Source organism: Peromyscus maniculatus, chromosome 15, assembly GCF_049852395.1.
Source record: "Peromyscus maniculatus bairdii isolate BWxNUB_F1_BW_parent chromosome 15, HU_Pman_BW_mat_3.1, whole genome shotgun sequence".
Classification (NCBI taxonomy): Eukaryota; Metazoa; Chordata; class Mammalia; order Rodentia; family Cricetidae; genus Peromyscus; species Peromyscus maniculatus.
In genome coordinates this window covers 73,513,179-73,526,355 of record NC_134866.1, presented here as the reverse complement: position 1 = coordinate 73,526,355, position 13,177 = coordinate 73,513,179, and positions in this window count along the sequence as shown.

Here is a 13,177-nt window from a genome sequence, read left to right as displayed (position 1 = left end):
TGTGTCTGCAGGAGTGCCTACACTAGGTATGTGGCATCCATGAGGGCTGGCTACCATGTCACATTCTTGCAGCAGGAAAGGAAAGAGAACAGCAAAGAAGATCTATTTCCATCAGAAGCACAACCCAAGGCAGCAGACTGAGGCAGGAGGATCAGGAGTTCAAGGACAGTCTCAGCTACACAGTGAGTTTGAAGCTATCCTGGGCTACGAAAAGAAGTAAGTAAGTAAAGCTGAGGGGTAGTGGCACACACCTTTATCCCAGCATTTGGGAGGTAGAGGCAGGCAGATTTCTGTGAGTTTGAGGCCAGCCTGGTCTACATAGTGAGACCAGGACAGTAAGGACTTTTGTTCTCAAGAAATCCTCTTGAAAAAACAAAACAAAACAAAAAAGTAAATAAAGAAATAAAAGCAACATGAACTAGAAAGTGTACACATTGGCTGAGCAGTGGTGGTGCATGCCTTTAATCCCACCACTCGGGAGGCAGAGGCAGGCGGATCTTTGTGAGTTCGAGGCCAGCCTGGTCTAGAGAGCGAGATTCGGGAAAGGTGCAAAGCTACACAGAGAAACACTGTCTCAAAAAAAGGAAAAAAAAGTGTACACATCACCTCTGCTTAGTTTACTAACCAGAACTTGGCATAATGACCATCCAGGAACCAGGAGGTTGGGAAACTGTTTTTGTCCTCAAGAGTCATGCTGTGTGACAGTCACCACAGAGCCTTCTGTCAATGATGGAAGAGGAACATGTGTCCGGCTCCTCCTTTTCTTACTCAGAACCTCCAAGGTCAGCACTTGAGAGCGCGTCTTCAGGAGAACGTGCAGAGGGCGACTGGTGGCCTCTGAATCGCCATCTTCTCCGCCCTTTCACATCAGTTCCTGCTGGTGTCCAGGTGCTGCTGCCTCCTTAGATGTTCCGGCTGAAGCTAGATCAAATCTTCCCTGGGTCTTCCCTTGGCCAAGAAAAAATGGAGCTTTTATAGGGGTCACTACATAGAGATGTGAAGAATCAAAGAAGGTCAACACAGAAAGAATAAGACACCCTCGACTGTCCCAGTTACAAAGCCTGTGTGTGGCATCTCTCGGCTCTTCTTCATTCTTCTCTGGTAGAACTAACTAGTCAAGTTTCTTGGGCACCTTGGCTGCAGCTCACATTCCCTGGTTGCTAGCTTGCCTCTCTGTGAAGGACTCTTGTTCACAAACATCTACCCTCAAGGAACTTGGTGAAGTAAATGCCCTCATCCCTGGGCAAAGAAGCATCAGGCTGTAGATGGCTATGTCCAGACTTTGTCTAGCCACAACCCACTCAGAATTCTTTGCTCAGTAGTCTCATTCCTGTGTCCTGGGCCTCTCCCACATCTGCCCATCTGCAGATGCACAGGTGGAAAGGACAGCTGTATGAGGGGAGTGGGTGGGGCTTGGACAAACGGATGAGGGATCATGTGTGCACGCGGTAGGGCTTTGCTGTGCTGGTCCACCTGGTCAACAGAAGCAGAAAGGGCAAACCTGGAGCTGGGGACCAGGTCTCCCAAACTAAGGAATTAGATTTTGAACTTTGAGATCATTCAGAAGGTATATTGGTGCTGGTTATGCTTGTAATCCCAACATTTGGAGGCACAGGTAGAAGGACTGTGAATTTGAGGCCCGTTTGGGGCTACACTGTAAGACTCTGTCTAAAAAGAGAAAAGAATGAATGAATGAGGGAAGGAAGGAAAGAAAAAAAGGAAAAAAATTAATGTATTACCTTGATTTACAATATTTAGACATATTAAACTGTAATCTTAGCACTTTGGAGGTGGAGGCAGGGGGATTGGGGATTCAAGATCATCCTTGGCTACATAGTGAGTTGAAGCCAACATGGGTTACATGAGACACTGAATCAAAACACAACTGGGACACGTAGTGTTGAGATATTTATTTGTACCCTTGCTCCACATCTGCACACCACAGTCTGTGGGCGGGTAGGCTTCGCGGTGTTACTCCTTGTTTGTGATCGTCAACACCACACTGTATGAGAGTCCTCTTCCACAGCCCTTGCTTATTATTTCCAACATGTGACCAAGCAGACTGTGAAGGAAGGGCCTGACCCCTCCTGCCAATGAGGCCAATGAGCGCACGCGCGCGCGCGCGCGCGCGCGCACACACACACACACACACACACACACACACACACACACACACATACACATCTTCTCTCTTCCTTGGACTTATTGCCTCACCCACCGGGAACCTCTACTCCTGTTTGTTTGTTTCTTTCTTTTCTTTTCTTTTCTTTTTTTTTTTTTTGAGATCTGCTTTACTAGACTTCCATATGATGATCTCTCTGTCTCTGTCCCGTCTCGTCTCCTCTCTCTCTCCTCATTTACATCTCTGCTCAAATAGTATCTCTAGAGAGTCCTACCATGAAACTCCTTCCCCAAACCTACAAGAGTTTCCTGAAAATGTCAAATGTGTCTACTGTAACACGAATCTTAGAAGGTCTTAGTAATAGAAAACCCAGAGCCAGATATTGAGGTGAACGCTGAAAGATGAGAGAAGCAGAACAAGCCACAGCCAACCTCACCTGGCCAACTCCTCAGCTGATCTTGTTTCCATGAATCCTCAGACTGAAAGCCTCTGAGTCCTCACCCCTGAGGGTCTCAGTTGAACTGCTGCTTGGTTCCTGTCTCCTCTCTTTCTATACCTTTCTCCACCCTGCCATCACTTCCTGGGATTAAAGGCCTGTGTGCTTCCCAGTACTGGGATTGAAGGCCTGTGCCACCACTGCCTGGCTCTGACGGATTTCTGTCTCCCAAGTGATAGGATTAAGGGTGTGTGCCACCACTGTCTGGCCTCTATGTCTAATCTAGTGGCTGGCTCTGTCCTCCGATCCCCAGATAAGTTTATTAGGGTTCACAATATATTGGGGTACACACTATATCACCACAGTCCACACCTTCCCTAGCTTTCATTTTTCAGCACATCTTTGTCTGAAAGTATGCTGCTTATTTAGTTGTGGCTTTCTTTCTGAATAGAATGCAGGGCTGGAACTTTGTCCTCAGATTTCATTTTCCCCAGAGCTATGTCCAGGGCTTGATGCACAACAACCTAATAATTCAAAAGCAGTTGAATGAATGAATGAGTGAATTAATTAATTAATTAATTAATTAATGGAGAATGATCTAGAGGACTGATTGTTCCAAGGCATGTGAGAATCAGATTTCCCAGCTCAACCTCAGCTGCGTAACCAATCTGAAGAGAAATTCATTACTATGAAAATTCATGCCACCCATTTGGAATGTGGTCAGTCTGACCAAGTCCACATGAGTGTGATGGTCCAGGAGGAGAAAAGACCCTCTCCTGAGAGGTGAGGCATCATGATGGGCCTATTGTTAAAGACCCCACTGTAGTTTAATAATCTCCCAACCTCCCTCCCTCCCTTCCTTCATCCCTCCCTCCCTCTCTCCCTTCTTCCCTCTATAGCCAAGTTCAAGGCTTCTGATGTACTATATTAGTATTAGAGACAATTGTTGAAATGGCTACTATAGAACAGAGGTGAACAGCTGTGACAGTCACCTGTAATCCATAGAGTTGAATCACTTGTACATGACAACACAGGATCATTGCCTTGATCAAACAGGAAAATCTCAGATGACTTTGCTGGCGGTGCATTTAATCTGAGTGAATTCTAAGTTTCCTCTCCTTGGGCCTCTCCTCTGTACTCAAACTTAAGTCTGGACGTCAGCTGGGTGCAGTGACAGCTTTCTCATGAGCTGGAGGTGTGGGGCTCACACGACACTGAGCTGAAACTAGACAAAGACAACATGGAGAAGGCTAAATAGAAAGTCCTGTGCTGTCAAAGCCAACAGAGCCCTTAGGGCTGAGGCCAGCGTCTCTATGGTTTCTTCTTCTCTTCTTTTTTGTAAATTTTTTCCAACATAATATTTTTATTGACTATTTGGGAATTTCATACAATGCACCCTGATCACACTCACTTCCCATTCCTCCCAGGTCCAACCCTCCCACCCTAGTGTCCTCCCCTAAGAAAAAGAAGATACACCAAGACCAGTTTGTGCTGGCCATATCCTCACTGGAGCATGGCCAAACTCCCAGTGGGCAGCCCCTTAAAGCTAACTGAGTCCTTTCCCAGCCCCTCCAGCCAGAAGCCATCAACTGCGGAGAGCTACACTTCAGTATCTTTATCACGGTTTCTAAGGACTCTCTTCAATAGCCTCCTGTCGGGACTGTTTTCTTTGTTATTTATTTTGTATTTTGTTTATTTATTTTTTGTGATGGAGAGATTGCCACAGAAGCCTTCAGTGTCTTTCATTCTCATTTATGAGTCCGAAATCATCAATGCCACTTCAAAAGAAACTTCCTTGTCAGTGCCAGCACGGACCACAGACATCCACACAGCCTCCAGCGCCAGCACGGACCACAGACATCCACACAGCCTCCAGCAACAGCACGGACCCCAGACATCTACATGTTCTCCTGAGGGATCCCTGATCACAGACATCAACATGGTCTCCGGTGGCAGCATGGACCACAGACTCCAACATGGAGAACCTGAGGTTTAGAGATGTACCTATGGTCAAGGTCCCCTAATGGCTAAAAGAAATGGGGTAGGCTCGAGTCCTCATCCGGAGGTCCATAAGCACTCTATGAGATTAACCCTGGTGAAGTTCAAAGAAACCTCCAAGATGGGCATGAAACCCAACATTGCATATACTGACACTTATTTAAAAAACCCATACTTGCAAACTTTATATGTGTGTGTGTGTGTGTGTGTGTGTGTGTGTGTGTGTATATATATATATATATATATATATATATATATATATATATATATATATATATATATAGAGAGAGAGAGAGAGAGAGAGAGAGAGAGAGAGAGAGAGAGAGAGTTACGCTATTGTATCATAGTTCTTCCGGAGACAAAAGATGGGCCGGTGGAGCCTTGTGCTAACCCATAGGCTATGGGGTCACGCTCCAACCTGGCCCAATACTGACACTGCGCAAGCTCCCACAAGTCCACAGTCCCCGCCCCGCAAGAGCACCCTGCTCCCCCGTGCCGGGAAGCATAAGGTGCTGCTTGGCACCAAGCTGCTCCTCAGGGGGCAGGGACGTGCCACAGCTGCAGTCCTTGGAGATTCCCACAGTCCTCGTTTTCAATTTGGGCTTTGTAGCTAAAGAGGTAAATTGAGAATATTGATCAGCTCATCAGCTCACAATTAGGCTGTTCTTTTCCCTTTCTGAAATTTGGTCTAATGCTTGTGGTGGGGGAGGTGACTGAATGTGAGCTCCCAAGCCACTTCTAGACTATCCCGTGGCCATGTCAGGCACGGGTGCCTTGATCTGAGCGTTCTTGTCGTTCCTTCCCATCTGTCCGTGGCATTGGATTTTTTGATTATCTGCACGAAGGAATGGGCGCGAAGTGGGCAGGGCTTCAAAGGAGGAGGGAACAGGTTCGCTGCCTCAGAGAGAAGCACCTCAATATTGTCGGCCTGAGTTGCCAAAGAATGCCAAGTGCTCTGTCCTCCTGAGGTGGGGGGCAGTGGAGGCAGGACAAAGTGCTGAGGAGTGTGGACAGTGTTTGCTCTCTGAAAAAGACGGAGGGCCCAAGCTGGAGCAAAGACAGGGTGTGTGTGTGGGGGGGGGTAAAATGGTAATTGGAGTGCCAAGCCTATCTAGGCCATGCTATTTTTTTTTCTTTTCCTTTTTAAAAATTTTTATTAAGAGACAGGGTTTCTCTGTGTAGCCCTGGTTGTCCTGGAACTCACTGTGTAGCCCAGGCTGGCCTTGAACTCACAGAGATCCGCCTGCCTCTGCCTCCTGAGTGCTGGGATTAAAGGCGTGTGCCATGTTCACCACTACTGCCTGGCTCCTTTTCCTTTTTAAAAACCTCATTTATTTTGTGTGAGTATGTGTGTGCGTGCATGTGCACACACGCGTGATGGTGGCACACACGTCCAGAGCAGAGGACAACTTGGAGGAGTCAGTTCTCTCCTACCACGTAGGACCCAGAGGTTGAATTCAGGCCATTAGGATTGATAGCCAGTGCTCTGCCATCTCGCTGCGCCCCCCCCCCCCTCAGGTTTCTTCTTTATAATTTTTTCAGTCCTGAGGGTTGAACCTAGGACCTCAGGCACACTAGTCAAGTACTCTCTACCACCGAGCTACCAGCTCTCGGTCATATTGTGGCAGCACACCATACCAGCTACCTAGTTTCCAGATTTTTAGACCACATAATATATAAAGATGTAAAACTTTTGATCCTGTTGCTGGTAAGAATTGTGCACATCACACACACACACACACACACACACACACACACACACACACACACACACACACACAAAGAGCTCCTCCTCTAGCCAATAAGTGACAGAATTCCTGAGTTCTCTCTCTCTCTCTCTCAATCTCTCTCTCAGCTTCTCCTTCTTTTTTTTTTTTTTTTGGTTTTTCGAGACAGGGTTTCTCTGTGTAGCTTTGCGCCTTTCCTGGAGCTCACTTGGTAGCCCAGGCTGACCTCGAACTCACAGAGATCCGCCTGGCTCTGCCTCCCGAGTGCTGGGATTAAAGGCGTGCGCCACCAACGCCCGGCTCCAGCTTCTCCTTCTTGGTGGATACATAGAATCACTTTAACCTCTTAAAAGGTCACAAAAGCACATTCTTCTGGCTCCAGGCCACAATCCATGCTCTTCCCTTTCCCATGAGTGCTTTTCCTCTGTCCTTTGAATAGTGGCCTTCTCCAGCTTTCAGAACCCAGTTTCAATATGGCCTCTCAGGCTGTGCCTTCCGGTCTCCCTCTGGGTCCTTTCCCCCTGCGGTTGCCTTCCATGCCTATCTGGGCTGCCGGCAGCTCTTAGAGTGCCTACCGAGCTGATCGGGTGCTGACTTATTGCCTGTGACATGGTAGTTGCCGAAGGGCAGAAAGCAACAGGTACTCAGTACCTTTTCATCCCTATGCTCTAAGCAAGGAAACTGAAATCACACTTCACTGATCCCAAGCCAATCTGATAGCAAACCTTGTTTCTACTTTCTTCTTTTTAATGATTCCCCCCCCCCCAATCCCACAGCCAATCCAATAGCAAATGTTGTTTCTTTCTTTCTTTCTTTCTTTCTTTCTTTCTTTCTTTCTTTCTTTCTTTCTTTCTTTCTTTCTTTCTTTCTTTCCTTTTTCTTTCTTTCTTTCTTTCTTTCTTTCCTTCTTTCTTTCTTTCTTTCTTTTTAATGATTTTTTTATTTCAGTTTGGTTTGGTTTGGTTTTTCAAGATAGGGTTTTTCCACGTAGCCCTGGCTGTCCTGGAACTCACTCTGTAGACCAGGCTGGCCTCAAACTCACAGAGATCCCCCTGCTTCTGCCTCCCAAGTCCTGGGATTAAAGGTGTGAGCCACTGCCACTTGGCTTAATGATGTATTTTTATGTGCATTGGTGTTTTGCCTGCAGGTATATCTGTGTGGGGGTGTCAGATCTCCCTGAAACTGGAGTTACAGACAGTTGTGAGCTGCCATGTGGGTATTGGGAACTGAACCCGGGACCTCTAGTAGAGCAGCCAGTGTTTTTAACTGCTGAGCCATCTGTCCAGCCCCATTGTTTTGTACTTTAAATATCCATCCCAAGATCTGCCCACTTCTCGGGGTGGAGCCTCCGGCCCCTCATGTGGGCGGTTGCTGGAGCTGACAGCTTCCTACTCTGCCCCTGCCTTCCTTCTCTCTGGTTCCAGGCTGCCGGGAGCACTGCAATTGCAGCGTTAACTGTTATTGCTCCTCGCGCAAAGCCTCTCCTGTCTCCATCACAGTATTGCTCTGCACAATATCACCCCAAGTCCCTCCCCGGGACTTACAGAGCCCACGTGGCCACCACTCAGCACACCTCTAAGCCTGTTCCCCTCCCCTCATCCCAGGTGACACTCTGGGGACTGTGATGGCTTTACTTCCCTCCTAAAATACTACCTTTCCCTAAGGTGCCTCCATAGCTCTTCTCCGACTCCCTTCTGTCTGTTCTGTGAATCCTTCCCTCCATGAGTTTACCTTGCCACAGTCCACACCCTGAAATTTTCTCTTTTTCTTTCAGATGTCTTCCTTTAAAGGCACATTTATGATTTGGGGGGGGGGGGGGCGGGAGTATTCAAGGAACTTGCCTTTCATGAATAAATAATGATGTGGTCCAGAGTTCTAAACCTAGGGAAGAGCACATAGTAAAAAAATTGTCCTTTTGTTCCTGTTCCAAAGTGAGTCAGCTCCCTTCTCAACAGCATGGAAACAGCTTTTTGGTGTATGCTGATATAGTTTAAGCAGGTGCAAACAGATAGGTATGTGTATCTACAGTATTTAAATTTTTTGTTTATCTTAACGATTTATTTTATTTTTATTTATGTGTATGCATATATGTGTGTGTGTGTGTATGTACACATTTGTGCAGGTACCTAAGGAAGCCAGAAGAGGGCATTAGATCCCCGGAAGGTGGTGGTTGTGAGCGGCCCAATATGGCTGTTGGGGACCCAACTTGGGTTCTCAAGAGTACAGCAAGCACTCTTAACCACTGAGCCATCTCTCCAGCCCAATTTTATCTTTCCTTGAGACAGAATCTTGCTCTGTAGTTGAGGCTGGCTTCAAAGTCACGATCCTCTGCTTCAGTCTTCCCTCAGTTGGGATAACTGGGATGTGCCACCACATTCAGCTCTTTTTAGGTTTTGGTTTGTCAATCTGTGTATCTTTCTATATACTTAACATAGTTTTTACTTAGCTTTATACAGGTATCCTCATATAGAGTTTCTTATTCTGCATCTAGTTAGTACTCCCCAGAAGCCCCTACAAATAAATATGTGAATTGTTTCCAATCTTTTGCTATTAAACACAGTGCTGTGCATTGGGGATATAGCTCAGTGTTAGAACACATGCCTGGCATGTGTGAAGCCCCTGGGTTCAAGCCACAGACCCACAAAGCAGCATGCTGAACTCTTTCACACTTGTGCAAATAACTGGTGTTATTTGCACCAGAAGAAATTCCTAGAAGTAGAATAGACCACTGGAACAAGATGTTGGTGGCAAAATACCTAACACAAGAAAGTTATGTCTATGTAAATGTCTACCAATGGCATATAGAATGCTTATGTTCTCTGATTGCCTCACAAACATATGCCATCAAACTTCTGGATCTTTCCCAGTTTGATGAGCAAAACACATCCTCTCACCCTTTTTGAATGCATGTCTATCATTACTTATTGTTGCAGGTGAGGTTGAGCACATTTTCCTCCTAGCACCACTGCAAAGTGGGCATTTGTTTCTCTGCTTGGCCTGCTTTTATTGGCTTGCTGAAACCAACACGCAACAGGAGAAGTAACTTTGGCATACAGGAATGGAAGCAGAACTCAGCTATGAGTTCACTGAACAAGACCGAGGGGCACCCAAAGGTCCACAAACAAGCAAAGGAGTCACAGAATTCAGGTTCCACTGTGCAAGACGAAGTTGGTCTGCAGGCCTTCAGTATCTTCCTTCATGGAGGGAAATGTTCATCATGAGGTGACTTGGATCCCCTAGACGCTAAGGACTATTGGAAAGTTGCTATCACAGCGATAAACATTGCCAAATACACTGAGGGCAAAGTGGAAATTTGTTCTTGTAATGCTCCTTGCTACTGCTGAGGTGATCCTGTAGAGCTAGACCAAGCTCATTTGATTTTAGGAGATGTTTTCCTCCTTAGGAGAAGCAAATGGCATTAAAAAAAACTTTAACAATTGTTTTTTGGAATATGGCTCCAAAGTCCCTGACCCTTCTCTCCGAAGACAGTATGAATTAATGGACCTCACCAGGTGTGGTGATACATCTTTTAGCTTTTGCAATTTGGAGTTGGAGACAGTATGCCAGGAGGTCATGGTTATCTTATATAGGGAGGTTAAGGCTAGCCCAGACTACATAACACTGCTTCAAAAACAAAAATAAAATAACCAAACCAAACAACAAAACCAATAATGACAAGAGCCCTAATCCAAGGGTTTTGGTTGAACTTAATCTATTGCCTCCACAAATAAACTCAGAAGAGACTTCTGTTGTGAAGAAAGAAGATTATAACAAAATGTATAAACAAAAGTTTCTTGTCCTGACCATGTGCTCCCAAATAACCACTCTGAGGCTTATATTAATTGTAAATGCTCAGCCAATAGCTCAGGCTTGTTATTAGCTAACTCTTACATTTAAATTAACCCATATTTCTATTTATGCTTTGCCACATGGTGGTACCTTTATGAGCATGGCACTTTCATCTCCTGCTCTCTCTGTGTCTGGCTGGTGACTCCTGACTCCACCCTTCTCCTTCCCATCATCCTTAGTTTGGTTGCCCTGCCTATACTTCCTGCCAATTGGCTACTGGCCAATCAGCATATTATTAAACCAATCCAAGTGACAAATCTTTACAGTGTACAAGAGGATTATTCCACAGCAAGAATGTCCCCAGAGAGCAGCTATGCCTGTGCCAGGGAAGGTAAGATTCCAGAACTTTCCTCCTTGCCATTAGAACAAGTTCTAATGCATATTGACTGCATAGTCCAGGCTCTGGATTCTGATTCGCATTATGCTGCTATATCATGGCTTGCATGGTAAGAGGAGAATAAAAACAGAAACTCTTGTGGACACACCTTTCTTTAAGGTCCTGTACCCTTTTCCTAATGAACACAGGCATTAAGGAGCTGTGTAGCCCAGAGGAGCCATTCCTAACCACGGTAAACTAAAAGGTAACTGTGTGTTTTGAGAGGCATCTAGCACTCAACAGGCACTTAATCAATACTCACTAATAACATTAGGCCACTCAGCACCAAGCGGGAAGATAAGGCCATTTCTTTGTTGGCATATATTTAGGTAATTGATAAAAAAATAATTGCAAGGCTTTAAATGTTTAGCAATGATTAGCTAAAAAACCATCACCCCTAAGCCCTTCCCACTTTGATAAACTCATTCCCATGAGAATACTCAGGCCCTCAGGAACAGCAGGGAGAACAGGGAAGACCTTGCAGCTCAAAGAATCGTCCGTGAGCTCTGTGAGCTGTCCAGTCTGGCCTTTGTGAATGATCTATGCAAATGAGTTACACTTTTTAATTAGGTGGCTTTTCACTTGCATATTGAAGTTTACCACTAATTACAGCGAGGCAGGAGGTCAGTGGATTGGTATGGGAAGCAAGGGGCCTTTATTTCACTGAACTAAACTACTGAACAGTTAATGTGTAGAGAAAAAAAAAACTGTAGCGTTTATGCCTGTTTTCAGAATTCAAACTGTGAAGCTCCTATTCATTTGTTTTATGTTTTTTGTTTTTGTTTTTTTTCTGACTCAAATCTCTTTCTATGGCTCATTGGGGGATTTTTCTTTGTAAATATCAGAAGGATTTCTACCAAATGACTCAAAACTATCATGGCAGAGTAGCTCGAAAGCCTGGAGTTTTACATTCCTAATGCCAGAGGGAAAACACCCACCCTTTCGATATCAGTCACATTAAATGCCATTTAATTGCTGGCACAGCTGTTTCCAGATGTGACTTTATTTTGTTTCTGCCAGACAGTCTGTGAGTTTCATTAACTTCATCATTAAAATATAGAGAAAGCTTTCTTTCCATACTTCATGGGAAGCAGAATATTCTTCAATTAGCAGAAGAGAATGGTCATTGCAACAAACAGACTGTGTTGAATATCTAAGGCGGCATTTTGTAAATCTCCTCATTTGTTTTTGGGAAAAGATTTTATTACTATTTTTATTTGTGCATGTACATGAGCATGTCGTGTGTGTGTGTGTGTGCGCGCGCGCGCGCGCGCATGTGCGTGTGTGCATGCGCGCACATGTTCCCTGGAGCTGGAGTTGCAGGCAGTTGTGAGATTCCTGGGTGTGGGAAACTAAACTTGAATTCTCTGGACTAAGAACTCTCCAGTTCCCTTTCATCTGACTTTTACGCCATCCATGGGGATCTCGATTTTCTATTCTCTTCCCATATTTTGGTGATACATGCTATCTAATGGTGGCTACATAGGTAGGGAGATATGTAAGACATATTTGCTGACTCAATATGCAATCTTTAGAAAAATCAGGACTGCTAATTAGAAACCACAGAGTGAATAAAAGTCTTGTCCCAAAGGAATTCTCCCTCTGTCACTCAGAGGGGCACTCATGTTCACACAGACACACAGGTATCAGGCCATCCTGGGAACGTAATGAATCTGTGAATGTAATGAATCTGCACTGACCCACTTTCCTCTCAGGCTAAGGGCTCCCAAGCTCTTCTAGATGTCCAGGGAAACTGTCCACCTCTCTAAAGTCTAAGGCCTTTTCAAACCACATCCAGCAAGGCAATGTAGTTGGAAGGGCAGGCCTGGGCACCTTGCTTCTAAGTGTGGTTCTCTAGTCCATCCAAGGCTGCTTCTACTGAAGCTTGAGTCTCATCCAATTTGCCTCGGATTTGTCTCCATGGCCAATAAGATCTTAGGAGGTAAGGGTCTGATTTTTTTTTCCTTTCCTGGTCCCTAAAACCTAAAGCCTAAACACTGTAGACATGCCATAAATATTTGTTGAATTACTGGGATTATGAAAATCAAGACCCTGAAACAATACATTTTATTATCATTGATACTAATAATAACAAATAGACTCCCCTTTCAGAGAACATATGATAAACTAGGCATTATGCTAAATGCTTTTAATAGTTTGCCCGAGGTCATCAAAGGAGACCGTCTCTTATCCCCTTTTCCCTTCCATAGCAGACACCACTAAATATAATCCATTCACATCTTTGTCCTTAAATAGAATCTCCGTTGTGTTTGGAGCAGCAATAAAATGTCAGAAGCAATCATCTCCCCCCAGAAACCATTGTTTCACAGGGTAAGCCATTGGCTTGGAGCTAGCTGATAAAGCAGAGGAGAAATTTTGTCTGGCCCTTATAGGTAAAAAGAGCTCTTGGCTGGATGTTGAATTTGACATTTTACCTCTTCTTACTTCCTACATGGGTCTTGGAGCATGTACCTATAGGCAGATGGATCAGCCATCTTATTTCATAGTGGATGAAGGCCTGGTGGGGGTCAGTAAATTGGCTCAGTTGGTAAAGGCACTTGCCACACAAGCCTAAGGGTCAGAATTTAGTCTCCGGAACCCACATGAAGGTGGGTGGAGAGAAATGATTTCACAAAGGTGTTCTCTGACTACATTTGTCACACACACAC